Source organism: Schistocerca serialis, chromosome 2 (genome assembly GCF_023864345.2).
Source record: "Schistocerca serialis cubense isolate TAMUIC-IGC-003099 chromosome 2, iqSchSeri2.2, whole genome shotgun sequence".
Lineage (NCBI taxonomy): Eukaryota > Metazoa > Arthropoda > Insecta > Orthoptera > Acrididae > Schistocerca > Schistocerca serialis.
Genome location: NC_064639.1, coordinates 200041724 through 200061151, shown reverse-complemented (window position 1 = coordinate 200061151; position 19428 = coordinate 200041724).

Sequence of the window (19428 nt, the reverse complement as noted above, 5' to 3'; positions counted from 1 at the left end):
CCTACACTATCCTTTAATTAACCTATCTTTGGCACAGAAAGGGGTAAAATATGCTGCTATAAAAATTTTTGATAAATTACCTGATGAAATAAAATGTCTGATAGACATCAGTAATAGTTTCAAAAACAAAATGAAATCATACCTCCTTGACAATCCTTCTACCTCTTTTTTTTTTTTTTTTTTTTTTTTTTCATCAGTCTACTGACTGGTTTGATGCGGCCCGCCACGAATTCCTTTCCTGTGCTAACCTCTTTATCTCAGAGTAGCACTTGCAACCTACGTCCTCAATTATTTGCTTGACGTATTCCAATCTCTGTCTTCCTCTACAGTTTTTGCCCTCTACAGCTCCCCCTAGTACCATGGAAGACATTCCCTCATGTCTTAGCAGATGTCGTATCATCCTGTCCCTTCTCCTTATCAGTGTTTTCCACATATTCCTTTCCTCTCCGATTCTGCGTAGAACCTCCTCATTCCTTACCTTATCAATCCACCTAATTTTCAACATTCGTCTATAGCACCACATCTCAAATGCTTCGATTCTCTTCTGTTCCGGTTTTCCCAGTCCATCTTTCACTACCATACAATGCTGTACTCCAGACGTACATCCTCAGAAATTTCTTCCTCAAATTAAGGCCGGTACTTGATATTAGTAGACTTCTCTTGGCCAGAAATGCCTTTTCTGCCATAGCGAGTCTGCTTTTGATGTCCTCCTTGCTCCGTCCGTCATTGGTTATTTTACTGCCTAGGTAGCAGAATTCCTTAACTGCATTGACTTCGTGACCATCAATCCTGATGTTAAGTTTCTCGCTGTTCTCATTTCTACTACTTCTCATTACCTTCGTCTTTCTCCGATTTACTCTCAAACCATACTGTGTACTCATTAGACTGTTCATTCCGTTCAGCAGATCACTTAATTCTTCTTCACTTTCACTCAGGATATCAATGTCATCAGCGAATCGTATCATTGATATCCTTTCACCTTGTATTTTAATTCCACTCCTGAACCTTTCTTTTATTTCCATCATTGCTTCCTCGATGTACAGATTGAAGAGTAGGGGCGAAAGGCTACAGCCTTGTCTTACACCCTTCTTAATACGAGCACTTCGTTCTTGATCGTCCACTCTTATTATTCCCTCCTGGTTGTTGTACATATTGTATATGACCCGTCTCTCCCTATAGCTTACCCCTACTTTTTTGAGAATCTCGAACAGCTTGCACCATTTTATATTGTCGAACGCTTTTTCCAGGTCGACAAATCCTATGAAAGTGTCTTGATTTTTCTTTAGCCTTGCTTCCATTATTAGCCGTAACGTCAGAATTGCATCTCTCGTCCCTTTACTTTTCCTAAAGCCAAACTGATCGTCACCTAGCGCATTCTCAATTTTCTTTTCCATTCTTCTGTATATTATTCTTGTAAGCAGCTTCGATGCATAAGCTGTTAAGCTGATTGTGCGATAATTCTCGCACTTGTCAGCTCTTGCCGTCTTCGGAATTGTGTGGATGATGCTTTTCCGAAAGTCAGATGGTATATCGCCAGACTCATATATTCTACACACCAACGTGAATAGTCGTTTTGTTGCCACTTCCCCCAATGATTTTAGAAATTCTGATGGAATGTTTATCTATCCCTTCTGCCTTATTTGACTGTAAGTCCTCCAAAGCTCTTTTAAATTCCGATTCTAATACTGGATCCCCTATCTCTTCTAAATCGACTCCTGTTTCTTCTTCTATCACATCAGACAAATCTTCACCCTCATAGAGGCTTTCAATGTATTCTTTCCACCTATCTGCTCTCTCCTCTGCATTTAACAGTGGAATTCCCGTTGCACTCTTAATGTTACCACCGTTGCTTTTAATGTCACCAAAGGTTGTTTTCACTTTCCTGTATGCTGAGTCTGTCCTTCCGACAATCATATCTTTTTCGATGTCTTCACAGTTTTCTTGCAGACATTTCGTCTTAGCTTCCCTGCACTTCCTATTTATTTCATTCCTCAGCGACTTGTATTTCTGTATTCCTGATTTTCCCGGAACATGTTTGTAGTTCCTCCTTTCACCAATCAACTGAAGTATTTCTTCTGTTACCCATGGTTTCTTCGCAGCTACCTTCTTTGTACCTATGTTTTCCTTCCCAACTTCTGTGATGGGCCTTTTTAGAGATGTCCATTCCTCTTCAACTGTACTGCGTACTGCGCTATTCTTTATTGCTGTATCTATAGCGTTAGAGAACTTCAAACGTATCTCGTCATTCCTTAGTACTTCCGTATCCCACTTCTTTGCGTATTGATTCTTCCTGACTAATGTCTTGAACTTCAGCCTACTCTTCATCACTACTATATTGTGATCTGAGTCTATATCTGCTCCTGGGTACGCCTTACAATCCAGTATCTGATTTCGGAATCTCTGTCTGACCATGATGTAATCTAATTGAAATCTACCCGTATCTCCCGGCCTTTTCCAAGTATTCCTCCTCCTCTTGTGATTCTTGAACAGGGTATTCGCTATTACTAGCTGAAACTTGTTACAGAACTCAATTAGTCTTTCTCCTCTTTCATTCCTTGTCCCAAGCCCATTTTCTCCTGTAACCTTTTCTTCTACTCCTTCCCCTACAACTGCATTCCAGTCGCCCATGACTATTAGATTTTCGTCCCCCTTTACATACTGCATTACCCTTTCAATATCCTCATACACTTTCTCTATCTGTTCATCTTCAGCTTGCGACGTCGGCATGTATACCTGAACTATCGTTGTCGGTGTTGGTCTGCTGTCGATTCTGATTAGATCAACCCGGTCACTGAACTGTTCACAGTAACACAACCTCTGCCCTACCTTCCTATTCATAACGAATCCTACACCTGTTATACCATTTCCTGCTGCTGTTGATATTACCCGATAGTCATCTGACCAGAAATCCTTGTCTTCCTTCCACTTCACTTCACTGACCCCTACTATATCTAGATTGAGCCTTTGCATTTCCCTTTTCAGATTTTCTAGTTTCCCTACCACGTTCAAGCTTCTGACATTCCACGCCCCGACTCGTAGAACGTTATCCTTTCGTTGATTATTCAATCTTTTTCTCATGGTAACCTCCCCCTTGGCAGTCCCCTCCCGGAGATCCGAATGGGGGACTATTCCGGAATCTTTTGCCAATGGAGAGATCATCATGACACTTCTTCAAATACAGGCCACATGTCCTGTGGATACACGTTACGTGTCTTTAATGCAGTGGTTTCCATTGCCTTCTGCATCCTCATGTCGTTGATCATTGCTGATTCTTCCGCCTTTTAGGGGCAATTTCCCACCCCTAGGACAAGAGAGTGCCCTGAATCTCTATCCGCTCCTCTTTGACAAGGCCGTTGGCAGAATGAGGCTGACTTCTTATGCCGGAAGTCTTCGGTCGCCAATGCTGATTATTTATCAAAATTTAGGCAGTGGCGGGGATCGAACCCGGGACCGAAGACGTTTATGAATCAAAGACGCTAGCCCTATACCATAGACGAATTCTTGAATTTGAGTAAATAAATCTGGAGATATATTTTATGCATTTTGTGCCATGGAAGGGAATGGGATAGATTATAGAAATATTGAGATATAACATTATAATGTAATAAAAAATTTAAAAAAGAAACTTGTTTCCTGTGCGCATGTCTTGTGCATTTGACACGTTCCACATCATAACGGTTTTTCCGTGCTATTGACCAATGAAACACGTACGTAACTAACTAACTAACTTTTAAACCTTAGCACTGACCTTTATTTGTAGTATATGGCAATTATTTGGAAAGCGAACTTGAAGACTGCGCGCCATGGGTAAGGGGCCGCCAGGAAGTGGTCGTGTAACTTGCCTCTCCCATATTTCCGTGCCACCTGCCGGCACATATCAGCAGTCGTTCCGCGGTCTCTCAAGACGCCTGACATGTAAATTCATGTGACATTTCTCCTCGATTGTAAACGACTTCGTTCAGTATTTGTTTTTACGGTGTTTCTGTTCAAGAAATGTTCAAATGTGTGTGAAACCTTATGGGACTTAACTTCTAAAGTCATCAGTCCCGAAGCTTACACACTACTTAACCTAAATTATCCTAAGGACAAACACACACACACACACACACACACACACACACACACACACACACACACACATGCCCGAGGGAGGACTCGAACCTCCGCCGGGACCAGCCGCACAGTCCTACGGTGTTTTTATTATGTTTGTTGACAACTTGTTTTTCAGCGACGAAAGGCAGTTTTATTTACAAAACAAATTATTTACTTCTAATGGTAGCCGAGTTCACATTACAGTATTATTTAATTTCTCGCTTTTATGAGGTGTGTGGACGAGTAGGTTTGAACATTTGTGTATTAGATTTGTTGCTGATGATGCGTGTTGCTATATTCTTCTCCATCTGAGAAATTCTGTTGCACTTTGTCGTTTGATACTATGTAGGTACCACTGGATAATGGCCTTTGGCGCTGAATCCGGTCGTAGTTTTTAAAATAAAAAGAAAAGTGCAACTAGTGTTACCATTTTATACAAAGGAATTTGTAAATGTTTCTTAAGGATATTTTGGTCATAGGATGGCCTGATGTACTTGATACCGAAAGCGGTTGCTAGCGGGCAAACTACTAAGACAAATGATTTTTTTCTAATAAATCAATCTTTTTCTGGTCACTATGTCTTGCACCCAACAACATTTTTGAATGCTATTATCATGCCCATAAGCAGCAATATTTTATTTTTGAACACCCATAAATGTTTTGGAATGACCCCTCGACACCCATCAGACGCAACACTGTCAAGTCTGCTCATTTTCATGTCTGGATATTTAGAAAAGATTTATCCCAGAACATACAATGACGTTCGTGTCGGGAACTTCCACAGACGTTTGTTTCATGATTTATCTGACGTTTCGCCGCCACGAGTGGCTGGCATTGCCAGAGATACACCCTCCACTGCTGGCGGCTGAGTGGAGTCGAGTCCGCGGACGGGGATAAATGTACTAGTCACGCCCTACGTCGGAGAGCTTTTCCTAGTCATTACCCGCAACGATCGTGCGCTCCAAGGCAGGAATCCGGGCTCCATTTATCTTGAACCCTTTTTTTTGTTAAAACTGTTTTCGTGTTTAGGAATTTCAGTGGTCTCTCTGAACCTTGTCGGCGAATTTTATTACGTGAACGGTCTAACGCAGCGCACCCTCCGCCACAGCCGAATTCTACGTTTGTCCCAACCTGAAATACCGTTAATGTTCGATAATCCTGGTACTGACGGATCGTCTGGTCATGGCAACATACAGGGGTTGGTAAAAATATGGAAGGATCAAAAACACTATACATTACCAGACCTAATACGGTGTAGGAATCCCGTTGACATTCAAAACAGCTGTCAGTCTTCTCGGAATGGATAAGCAAAAGTCCTGTGTGGTTTTTATGGGAATCTTGTACCATCATGTCTACAGAATAGTGACAAGTTCAGTGAACTAAGATGGAGGTGGACAGCGACCACTCACCCTTCTCTCCAAAGTCGACCACAAAGGCTCAATAGTATTGAGACCTGATGACTGTGGTGGTCACGGAGATGAGACAGTTCATCCTCACACTCAGAAACGTAGTCCTTGACCATGCGATCTGTGCGTACAGGGACCCTGTCGTCTTGGAAACAAATACTGTATCCTGGAATGGACTTGGTAAGCCAAAATGGTGACATAACCCTTCGTAGTAATGTGACTTTGCAGAGTAGCCAAGGGGGCCCATGGAATACCAGGATATGACTGCCAAAATCATCACCAAACCGCGGCATGTTTCACCCTTGGGACGTAATTTCGACAAGAAGTTGGAAACAGTGTGAAACAAGACACATCCTAACAAATGGCGTTCTTCCATTGCTCCACATTCCAGGCTTTATAGCTTCTGCACCACGTTTTCCTGTTACGGTTGTTTCCATCGCTGATGAGTGGTTCTGGAATTCCAACTCGCTCTGCAATTGCCTGCTTGTGAGGCTCCGTTCGAGTTGTTTTGGTGCTGACACGGTTCACGAGTGCGACATTGATTCTACAGTGAGGGTTGGGTTGTTTGGGGGAGGAGACCAGACAGCGAGGTCATCGGTCTCATCGAATTAGGGAAGGAAGTCGGCCGTGCCCTTTCAAAGGAACCATCCCGACATTTGACTGGAGCGATTTAGGGAAATCACGGAAAACCTAAATCAGGATGGCCGGACGCGGGATTGAACCGTCGTCCTCCCGAATGCGAGTCCAGTGCGCTAGCCACTGCGCCACCTCGCTCGGTTTCTGCTGCAGTGACTGTTGCTGCTGTCGACTCATTACTTTTCTTCACAATTCTCTTGAACTATCATCTACCACGATCACTCAGGATAAACTTTCGCCCACGTTGTGACGTAGCTGATTGTGGTTTTCCTCTTTTCCTGTATGTGGTATAAATCTTCGATACGATGTCTCTTGCACTACCAAACAATTCGGCTCTCTTGGTTACGGAAGCACCCAAATTACCAGCACCAACGATCTGCCGACATTAGAATTCACTGAGCTCCGACACAGTACACTCACAAGTACACAGAACACTGAAACTTCCTGGAAGATTAAAACTGTGTGCCGGACCGAGACTCGAACTCGCAGGCAAGTGCTCTACCAAATGAGCTACCCAAGCCCGACTCACGCCCCGTCCTCACAGCTTTACTTCTGCCGTTACCTCGTCTGCTACCTTCCAAACTTTACAGAAGGTTAGCAGGAGAGCTTCTGTAAAGTTTGGAAGGTAGGAGACGAGGTAGTGGCACCCGCGTAAGGCAAAGGTTCCGAGTTCGAGTCTCGGTCCGGCACACAGTTATAATCTGCCAGGAAGTTTCATATCAGCGTACACTCCGCTGCAGAGTGAAAATCTCGTTCTGGACACAGAACACTGTTCTGGCCTTGACTGACACTTGCAACATACTGAGGACATAGCGCTGGTGGCGTTCGTCGCCACATACAACAGCGGCACCTGCAGGCTTGGCGGGCATCTGCATTCATGTTCAAACATCCATTTCTCGCTGAGTTTCCAGTTTATTGTCCAACCCCTGTAGCCTTTTTAAATATATACAGTATACGGTGTATTACCGACACTGCGAGTGGGTCCCTTTCCCCTTTACTGATCTGACACACTACCTGATCTTTTTTGCTTTAAAAATACACTCTAACCCGTATTTGCGAAATATTGGTGCGTCCATATGATAATGAGGATGATGGGATCAAGAAAGCCTTTTATTATTCTGCCTACAAACAGAAGCATGACGTTCTGACATCGCATACGCGTATTATGGGCAGAGAACGTCGTAGGCGTTACGGCTTCTTTCCGCAGCATTTGTGTGTCCCGAGCTATTTTTACGAAGTAAGTAAACAATCTCCCTCGTATGTCACTAAATAGGAGAGGTCTGCCTCTTCGTCCAGCGCTGAAACTAACTGAAATGCCGGCCGAAGTGGCCGTGCGGTTCTAGGCGCTGCAGTCTGGAACCGCGAGACCGCTACGGTCGAAGGTTCGAATCCTGCCTCGGGCATGGATGTGTGTGATGTCGTTAGGTTAGTTAGGTTTAACTAGTTCTAAGTTCTAGGGGACTAATGACCTCAGAAGTTGAGTCCCATAGTGCTCAGAGCCATTTGAACCATTTGAACTGAAATGTACACTACTGGCCATTAAAATTGCTACACCAAGAAGAAATGCAGATGATAAACGGCTATTCATTGGACAAATATATTATACCAGAACTGACATGTGATTACATTTTCAGAAATTTGGGTGCATAGATCCTGAGAAATCAGTACCCAGAACAACCGCCTCTGGCCATAATAACGGCCTTGATACGCCTGGGCATTGAGTCAAACAGAGCTTGTATGGCGTGTACAGGTACAGCTGCCCATGCAGCTTCAACACGATACCACAGTTCATCAAGAGTAGTGACTGGCGTATTGTCACGAGCCAGTTGCTCGGCCACCATTGACCAGACGTTTTCAATTGGTGAGAGATCTGGAGAATGTACTGGCCAGGGCATCAGTCGAACATTTTCTGTATCCAGAAGGGCCCGTACAGGACCTGCAACATGCGGTCGTGCATTATCCTGCTGAAATGTAGGGTTTCGCAGGGATCGAATGAAAGGTAGTGCTACGGGTCGTAACACATCTCAAATGTAACGTCCACTGTTCAAAGTGCCGCCAATGCGAACAAGAGGTCAAGAGGTGACCGAGACGTGTAACCAATGGCAACCCATACCATCACGCCGGGTGATACGCCTATATGGCGATGACGAATACACGCTTCCAATGTGCGTTCACTGCGATGTCGCCAAACACGGATGCGACGACCATGATGCTGTAAACAGAACCTGGATTCATCCGAAAAAATGACGTGCACCCAGGTTCGTCATTGAGTACACCATCGCAGCGTCTAGGGTAACCGCAGCCATGCTCTCCGAGCTGATAGTCCATGCTGCGGCAAACGTCGTCGAACTGTTCGTGCAGATGGTTGTTGTCTTCCAAACGTCCTCATCTGTTGACTCAGTCATCGAGACGCGGCTGCACGATCCGTTACAGCCATGCGGATAAGATGCCCGTCATCTCGACTGGTAGTGATACGAGGCCGTTGGGATCCAGTACGGCGTTCCGTATTACCCTCCTGAACCCACCGATTCCATATTCTGCTAACAGTCATTGGATCTCGACCAACGCGAACAGCAATGTCGCGATACGATAAACCGCAATCGCGACAGGCTACAATCCGACCTTTATCAAAGTCGGAAACGTGATGGTACCATTGCTCCTCCTTACACGAGGCATCACAACAACGTTTGACCAGGCAACGCCGGTCAACTGCTGTTTGTGTATGAGTAATCGGTTGGAAACTTTCCTTATGTCAGCAGGTTGTGTGAATGCTCTGAAAAGCAAATCATGTGCATATCACAGCATCGTCTTCCTGTCGGTTAAATTTCGCGTCTGTAGCGCGTCATCTTCGTGGTGTAGCAATTTTAATGTCCAGTAGTGTACATGTATGCATTATACGGTGTATTACCGACACTGCGAGTGGGTCCCTTTTCCCTTTGCTGATCTGACACACTACCTGATATATTTTGCTTTAAAAATACTCTATAACCCGTATTTGCGCAATATTGGTGCGTCCATATGATTATGAGGATGATGTCATTCAAGAAAGCTTTTTCTCATGCTGCATAAGAACAGGCGCATGACGTTCCGACATCGCATACGTGTATCACGGGCAGAGTACGTCATAGGCGTTACGACTTCTTTCCGAAGCATTTGTGTGTCCCTTGCAATTTTTATGAAGTACGTTAACAATCCCCCTCGTACGTCACTAATTGGTAGGGGTTTGCCTCCTCGTCTAACGCTAAAACTAACTGAAATGTGTTAAAATTTTAAAAACTTTTATAAAAATCTTTTAGTGCCTAGATCGCGTTTACATACGTCAATTAAAATATGTTGACCAGTTAGTTTCGTTTGTAAGTGACAACCATGATTAGGTCATGCACATATTAAATGCAGGATAAACATAAACTAGATGTGCTAGTAATAATCATCATGCAGTGGGATGCATGTTTGTAGAAGGCAACGTGAATAACAGCAACAACAAAACTGAGCCAGGCTGTAAGCAATACTCATACGAGACTCAGGGTGAACAAACTGGTTGTGTCAGTAACCTCACATCAATCGTTAACTTGAACTGACGTAATGATGGTGTCACTTTGCTGTGCTGAGGGGTGAATAAACTTCGATTAGCTCATTTACTGAAAGAAAAGGGTGGAAACGCCACGCGTTTGACCATCACACTGTGCTGCTGCATTAAAGGTTGAGCTGCTAAACTCACTATCAGTGGAATATTGCTCATGGTAACTTTTTAATCCTCCAAGTATTATACGTCTGCCACCCCATTTGACGCTTTTCAATAGAAGGACATAATCAGCAACACAAGCATAACACTATTCTCTGGATACGGTTTCGTCACTGCTACGTACTCCAATAGACTTAAGGATATATCAGTCCTTGTATCCTACTGAAAAGGATTTATGGTCACCCTAACGGGAGGAGAAAAGAGTGCTCCCATTGCTAAATGCGTCTCCTGGCAAACAGTGCCATTTTGTGAATAATTGAAGGCAGACGTCGTTTTCTTCGATAACGAGTTTAATTTGAACTAGTTTAGGACTTAAGGCGGTTTACAGGCAGTAAAATAGATCTCTCACGTTGTGTAACGCATGTTTGACACTATACATAGAGTAAAGGTCGTTGCAACTCCTGTAAAAATGAATATTACATTACGGTATAGTAGAAGCCGACCACGTGATGTATTCTATGCGGAGAAGAATGGAGAATATTTTGTAATGTCGCACATGCTTCAACCGTTTCCTACCCCAGTAACTAATAACGTTGTGCTGAGCACCCCATTGGATTGGATTTCTGCTTTTGGGTCGTTCTAGAAATACGCATATGGCTTGAAAACTATCGGTGTCACTTCTTAACTTGTGTTAACTTTATGCCACCCATAATGAACAGTACGGCTACTAAGTAGTTAAGTACCTTTATCATAACTAATTTGACACGAAAGTCAAAGCCAAATGTTCTATGTGCGCGCTACAAACAGACGTGGCAGAATGACAATATTGACAGGATTATCATGTAATCGTTGCTACTGCACATCGCCCCACCACCCACATTGTTACTTGCACAGCACATTAGTGCAGTTTGCTTCCTTTCCCTGCATTATGTGAGTAGCTTATCATCTTTATGGTGTTTCGAGTAGAACCGAAGTATCTTTCACATTAAATTACAGTAGTCCTTCTCCACAGATCCACAGACATTGGTATCTCAGCTGTGGAAATAACTCAAAGATGTACATTTAATACAGTCGCAGGTTCGAATCCTACCTCGGGCATAGATGTGTGTGATGTCCTTAGGTTAGTTAGGTTTAAGTAGTTCTAAGTTCTAGGGGACTGATGACTTCAGATGTTAAGTCCCATAGTGCTCAGAGCCATTTGAACCATTTGAACATTTAATTTAAATGCAACACAACTAAATGACATCACATTACTATATCACAGTGTTAATTCTAATTATATGTTAATCTCAAATATTAAATTTAAGATTTTCTGTGAAGTTTTCAGCGGAGTAGGGGTTGCACAATAGAACGTTCTGTAAGTCAGTCAAACTCCCCCACATTATCTAGATGACATGTAATGTACTATGGTAGGTTGTTGAATACATACGTATCCATGTATCAACTTCTATGTGTGCTAATGCTGACACTCGAAGTGTCTGTAGAGGTTTTTTCGGCCCTAGTGTTACATTCTTGATTTTCACTACTTTTTGTGAAGAGACAGCAATGAATTTATGTATGGTGAAGCAATGGTCAAAATACTCAGTTTTTTTAAGTGTTCTCTGCCGGATGTTCTGGAATTTAATACCAGACATAATTCTTATAACGCGTTTCTGTATTCTTAAAATACCATCCCTTTAAATTGATTTTCACCATAAAATTATTCTGTAATTCATTAGTGAACGGAAATATGTTGGATAAAGTAGTTTCTTCATTCTTAAATGAGTTATAGAAGTAATTACGCGCACATCTAACATATCTGAACTGAAGCGCTTCGTTATCTGTGATAGCTTGTTTGCCTTAAATCATATGTGTTTTCGAGTATTTCATTGGCTGCCTCTGCAGTAAGGGGACTGCTACCGTTTTTTTTTTTTTTTTTTAATGTTATACTTGCATCATCTGCAAAAATTACAAAATTAGCATCTTCCGCAAATGTATGACGATGTATGTATATTAGAAACAACTGAGGACCCAAAATCGAACCTATGGTTCACCATGTCTGATTGCTTCAGATTCTGAATGATTGTCGTCACGTGGTTGGAATGGAACTGATATACATTGCTTTCAGAAAAGATAAAAACCACGAATCTGTTGTACCTGCTGTTCCGTAGTATTTAATGTTTGGATATTATAGATCATACAATTAAAAGCCTTAGTCAAGTCACAAAATATTCCCAATGATAGTAATAAGCGATATGGAGCAGCGGTAAGTCACCGGACCCGTTTAGGAATTCCAGTGGTTTCCCTACATTGGTTTGGTTCCTTTAAAAAATCCTAGTTGGTCCTTCATCTCTGATAAACTTATTGTTGACGGGACGTTAAGCCCTCATATTACTTTTTCAGCTGGAAGTTATACCTCCCTACAGCCCCGATGAAACACTCAAGATGTGGGAGAGACCATAAAAAGTTAACATTGTTAGCGGTTCAGCGTTTTTGATATTTGCATTTTTGTTTTTCTTTGTGTGTGTTAAAAACATGGCTTAATTTTGTGCTCTACCTAGTTGTACAAGTTTTTATTTTAATATAATCACTATCATTTTGCCAATTTTATTCGCTAATGAAAAAGTGTCATCTTGCCTCAGTGCTGGGGCAAGATGACTTTGTGCAAGATGACAAAACCGATAAAAGTTGGATAAGTTTTTATTCCTATTTTATTTTGAGAAGGTTGAGCCCCCTCCTTCTCATATCATAGGGTTAAAATTTTACTGAGATGAGAGTATTTCACACTGGTTGTCACAGAACATAGATTATTAGCATAGGCATCACCGTGTGAGTGTCGATCGTATGTTTGCTGTCTTGTAGATGTAAACCTGAAGATGTGACATGATATAGTGAAACCAGTTGTGCTCCTGTAAACAAAAAGTTCATATACAGCTGGAAACTGTTTATTTCTGAAACATGTGTTCCTGTACTGTGCAAGAAATTACATTAATTAATTAAATATTGCTATGCATTTCTTATTTAACAATTTTAATTAAATATTTTTGTGCTAAAAATTAATATAATCTTAAGTCAGTGTTTTTCATTGACAGTAAACTGACAGAAAATGCCCTTCTTTAAAGTATCATCTCACCATATGTAGCTTTTACTACACACTACCCAGTCTGGTAGGTAGTCATCGCACATCTTGTCACAAGCAGGAGACTGCATTATATTTTCTCTGGACATTCTTGCATCTTGATTTAAATATTCTTGTTCCATCTTGTGTACTTCTTTAACAACCAACTAAAGTTTTGTAGATGAGTTTTCAAAAACCTTGTACTATGAGTCTTCTTGTTTTTCACACATGGCCTTTCTCTTTGCAACGGCTTAAAATAGAAAATAATTTGGCTTAACGCCAGCAGTATTTCTTGAATGATAAAAATAGCTCCAGGCGCGCCTCAGAGAAGCATGTTGGGGTTTGTTGTTCTACTAATCACCCAGACGATATTAATAGTAACCTTAGATTCCATTATGGTCTGCTTAATATTCATCACGGGAATAATTGGGAGTTTCAGTGTTTTGGCTTTCAGGTTCTGCGGCCTGAGTAGAAGCATTGTCAGTTACGATGCGGTCAGTGACAAGGACACGATCTGTGGTTTTCGCCGTAGCAAAATGATGCTCATTAAACACAGATTTCTTCCCATTTTCTGTGAAAGCATTAACTTTAGTGATGATCTTTTGATGCTATGAAATAACCAGTGCGCATTAGATGACGTAGTAGTCAATTTGCCCCGGTCGGCTCTGTTTAAAGTTTTTCATTCTTGGTGCAGGATTAACAAGACAAAGGCGTGAATAAATAGTGACTGTGAAACGCATATAACTCTTTTAGTTATCTGTAACAAAGAATAAGCAAATATCTGATCAGCTTATTCCGCAAGAGCTTATGTTGGAAGTCTTGAAAATTGTAACACGACAGGCAGTGTTCACGTTGCTTCACACTGTGAGGATTTTTAGTGCCTCACTGTGTTTAGTGTTAGTAGTATCCGTACGACGATAGAGCCTAGAAGTATGCACTTAAAAGAGGACCACACACTAGTCAATTTTTTTATTTTTTATATTAGTGGTAGATGAAGTACAGAACACAAGTATCAATCGTCAGAAGCAGTTCGACGCAACTCTCATGAATTTTCGAGAAATTGATTTTTAAGTTTTACGAGCTTTAATACACCACAGAGAGGTTGATTTGTCAGCAGCCAGCGTGGCTCTGGTAGAATGCTCATCTGGCATCTGGGAGACCTAAGTTTGGTTCCTGGTAGATGGAAATTATATACAAAGCTGCATATTCTACGAGCATTTCCGTGGAGCGTAAGATACGTAAAGTGGAAAGAAAAGTCGGTAACCGCTGGATCGAGCTTCGTTTCTATCATTAATTTTTTCGTTTTCTTCCATTCAGCTTAACTAATGTAAAAAAAGTCATCAAAATGCTAATTAACACATGTATAACAGTCAGTTTTATGAAAAATGCACACCATCTTATTTTTTGTCACATATCGCACACAAAACTCCAGTTTTCACTGCAAATAAAAATTCTTAATTACTGACCTTTTAAAAAAGATTATTAACGAAATTTGGCTGCATTCAAGAACAACATTGCAAATTCATTTTCTTCATCTTTATATGATCTACACTCCATAGCTCGACGGGGAATCGAAACTGGACCGCTTGTGTCACTGGCAAGCATTCTACTACATACCTACACCGGCGGCCAGGAAAACGTTCTTGATCTACATTATTAACGACGGTCTGAAAATTTCAAAGTAAATTTTATGCGTCGCCCCCCTTTTGGTGTTTGATACAGGTGACCGGTTTAAGCGTATAATAAAGTAAAATGTGATAACTTAAAATGTAGTTGAAATATTAACGCAGTTTGCCAGCCGCGGTGGCCGAGCCGTTCTAGGCGCTTCAGTCCGGAACCGCTCGACTGCTACGGTCGCAGGTTCGAATCATGCATCGGGCATGGATGTGTGCGATGTCCTTAGGATAGTTAGGTTTAAGTAGTTCTAAGTTCTAGGGGACTGATGACCTCAGATGTTAAGTCTCATAGTGCTCAGAGCCATTTAAACCATTTTTACTAACGCAGTTTGCATTTACAAGTATGGTAACTCAAAATGTTTTCTGGGATTGCTTGCGGTGATTGCTACCGTGTGCGCAAGCGCGTAACTGCTTTGTTCACGTGAGCGCCCATCGGTAGCCACGTGGACTTCACAGCAGAAGGTGTTCTGTGTACTTTCTCTCGCCAACAGGCAACAACTTCCTCGTGACATGATCCTTCAACAGATGGCGCACCATGTCGTTTTGCGAGCGTTAGTTCCCAGATCGCTGGATTCGGAAAGGTAGTCCATCGACGGCTTAGCTCCCTGGAAGCCTAGGCATTAGGCCAATTGGTTTTTTTTTCTGTGGTGGTTTATCAACAATAAAGCGCACCAGGCACCAGCGGGGATCTACCAGATCTGCGCCGTCCCATCCGTGCAGTTATCGCAAATGTTATATCTACAATGCTACAAAACACTTGAAGAGAAGTGGAATACAGATTAGATGTCTGTCGCGCCACTGATGGTGTGCATATTGAGGTGTATTAAAAGAATAAAAAAGCTTGCTGAATTAACGTAATTGTAGAAACATGCCGTCAACAAATATCTCAATTACTTCTCAAGACACTACACTTTATATTATTATCTGTTTAACCCAGACACCTGCAACTGACTTCTGAACTTCGTGCATCATAAATAAAAAAATACAAAAATTCCACTGGAGTGCGGTCTCCTTGTCAGACCAAGTGACTACACGTATCATCAGGTTGCCCTGGTCTCCCCCACTATCTCATTGTAATGACGCTCACGCTGTCATTTGCACGATAAAATTTATTTAACGACCGATTTTCGTTGTCGTGCATTAATTTTCGAGTCACTTACAAGAATAAAAACAAGAAATTTAATGTATTAATAACAATGTGAAATATTATGCAAACATTTGATTCAGTACAAATGAAATCTGTGATTAGATTGGGGATATATTGGTAGAGGAACGCAGTATGTTGTCCTGGGTAGCGAGACATCGACAGATGCAGAAGTAGCTTCAGACGCGGCCCAGGGAAGAGGCCCTTTCTGTTCATGTTTTGTACTACTGACCTGGCACACAATATTAATGGTAGCCTCAGGCTTTTCGTAGTCGACGCAGTTATCTATCATGAAATAAAGTCTGAAAAAAATCTGTGCAAATAATTAGCGAAGTCTTGAAAAGATTTCACAGTGATGCAAAGATTGGTAGTTAAATTTACAGGGTTCAGAATCGAAAAACTTGCAATTCACAAAACGAAAAAAATGTAGAATCCCGTGATCAGAATGTCAGTGAGCCACAATTGGGCTCACTCAACTCATACGAAAACCTGAATGTAACCATTAATGAGCCGGCCGCGGTGGCCGTGCGGTTCTAGGCGCTGCAGTCCGGAACCGCGGGACTGCTACGGTCGCAGGTTCGAATCCTGCCTCGGGCATGGATGTGTGTGATATCCTTAGGTTAGTTCGGTTTAAGTAGTTCTAAGTTCTAGGGGACTGATGACCTAAGATGTTGAGTCCCATAGTGCTCAGAGCCATTTTTAACCATTAATGAGCACATAGAAGGGAACGAGCACGAGGTTCAGTCGTAGATAATGCAGGTGGCAGGCGTCGATTCATTGACAGCGGTACTAGGAAAACATAGTTAGTCTACAAAATGTTTACGTAACACCAGTGTGACCCATCGGACAATATCGCACCATACCCTACAATACTATCAGGGTTTACTGAACGTATCCAAAGATGGGGCAGCGCGTATCTTTGTATGACACATGGGAGAGTATTACGCAGATGGAATACAACATGATCTGACAGATGCTTCATACTACATTCGGTTCCACGGAGATTTCCACTAAAGAGTCAGCTAGCCACTATAACACAAGTTCACGACTTTCAGCATCTTCAGTGTACGTTGAGAAGACAGATGTCATGGGATACCTCCTAATATCTTTTCGGCCTCGTTTTGCGCGGCATACTGCAGCAACTATACATGGCATGGACCCAACAACTCGTTGTAAGTCCCCTGCAGAAACAGTGAGTGCTTCTATAGCCGCCCATAACTGCGAAAATGTTGTTGGTGCATAATTTTGTGCTCGAACTGTCCTCTCGATTATATCGCATAAATGTTCTATGGGATTCATGTAGGGCGACCTGGGTGGGCAAATCATTCGCTCACACAGTCCGCCTTTTAAATCCATCGCGAACGATTGTGGCCTGCTGACGTGACATGGTTGTTTGGGAACGCGAAGTCCATGAATGGTCGCAGATGGCCTCCAAGTAGCCGAACATATCCATTTCCAGTCAATGATCGGATCATTTGGACCAGAGGACCCACTCCGTTTCACGTAAACACGGCCCACACCTTTATGGAGGCACTACCAGCTTGCACAGTGCCGTGTCGACAACATGGGTCCATGTCTCCGCAGGGTCTGCGCCACACGCGAACCCTACCAGCAGCTCTTACCAAGTGTAATCGGGACTCATCTGACGAGGCCACGGTTTTGCAGTCGTCTAGGATCCAACCGACTGTCACGAGCCCATGAGAGGCGCTTCAGACGATGTCGTGCTGTTGGTAAAGGCACTCACGTCGGTCGTCTGCTGCCATAGCCCATTAACGCCGAATTTCGCCGCACTGTCTTAATGGGTATGTTCGTCGTACGTTGCACATTGACTTCTGAAGTTATTTCACGCAGTGTTGCTAGTCTTTTAGCACTGACAACTCTACGCAAATCGCGCTGCTCTTGTCCGTTAAGTGAAGGCCGTTGGCCACTTCATTGTCCGTGGTGTGGGGTATGTAGTGTAACGACGTAAGTTTTTTATAACCGATTTTCGTTTGATATATGACCATGTGCAGACTTCGTCACCTACGTCAGTTACAACCCACTTCAAAATGATTTATATTCTTTTTAAATTGTCATAGAATGGTTCTTGAACGAAACTGTAAAACATCAGTTGAGTCGTATGCAAAGAATTACATCACTTGGGCCAATTGGTTTTCATAAACTTTTTCGATTTAAATTTCGTTTGTTTCTCCTCGGAAATTATATTGACACACGTTATCTTGATCTAATCGATATCAGAATCACACATTAAATAAACTTTTGAGATTCAAAGTTTCGATGAACGCTGTCAGAATCAATAATCTTGTCAAATATATTATTAATCCGTTCACATAATTCTTCATAAATAAATCCTCAGAACACGTGTTTCAACTTTAGTAGCATACACTATTTTACTAGCTTCCTACACATACAGATGTGAACTTGACCGTTGACAAACAATGACTGACTTTTCAATAAGATTAAGCTCTATATGACGTCATTGTTGTACAAAAAGAGTATAAAAAATTCATTTTTAATTTTTAGAAGCACGACGCAACAACTCGGTTCCAGGATCTTTTGTTGCTCCTTGGCTGTCGACCCGCGACGTATAGCGGCCAGCAATTTCCTCTCTGGTCGCGGCAACGAAGATGCTGTCTCCGTTCGTTGCGCCGCCCTCTCCGTACATGAAACATATAAAAAAATACAAAACTTTTAGATAATTCACAGCTATTACAAATATTAAGAAAAATACATAAACAAAACTAAATTAAACTAATAGTCACCTGCAAACTGGGCTGACATTGGTGGATGGGTGACGCTTAATTTCGTCCCACTACAGGTAATGCCTGAAATTTGGTATTCTTAGCACGGTCTTGACACGGATCTCGGAATATTGAATTCCTTAACGGTTTCTGAGATGGAATGTCCCATGTTTCTAGCTCCAACTACCATTCCAAGTCTGATAATTCCCTCGTGCGGTCATAACCACGTCGGAAGCCTATTTACATGACTCACTTAGGTACAAGTGACAAGTCGCTAATGCACTGCCCTTAAATACCATGTGTGCGCGATACAACCGTTATCCGTATATGTGCATATCGCTACCCCAAGACTTTTGGCAACTGAGTGTATTATGGAAGTTAAATTCCTTTAAGTCTGAAATGAAACAAAATTCTTCCGCAAGTGAACAGGCAAATAATAGTTCTCCAACAGCAAACGCACTTGAGTTTCTGTATCCAAAAATAGATAATTCAGATCTTCAACACAAGGAATTAATCACAATAATCTTAAGATGAACAAAAATCTTTAAATCTGAGAATTGTTAAGTTCAGCAAAAAGAAAGAAAAGTCAAGTTCCTCATTTCTTTGTTTTGGAAACAAAGACCGCAGTTCATCTTAAGTCTCGTAAACAAATCTCTTTCAAAATGTTTTACACTAGCACTTCACTCCAGAAGTACCAACGATCGAAGAGTATAGTGAATTTCTAAATGTGACAAGAATAGAAGCATAGAATCGCAAAGTAAAGTCTTGGCACTATTATGTCGGTGAAGAAAGAAAACAGTGGAAATTATACGAAGCCCCAGCTAGCCCGCCGCCAATCACACTCTGGAATATTGCGGCGGTGTCCATAGCAGGTCGTTATTGAGAGCCTACGGTCGGCTGCTCATTGCGACTGAATTGCTGTGATGAGCTCACACGCCAGCGCATGTAGCTGCC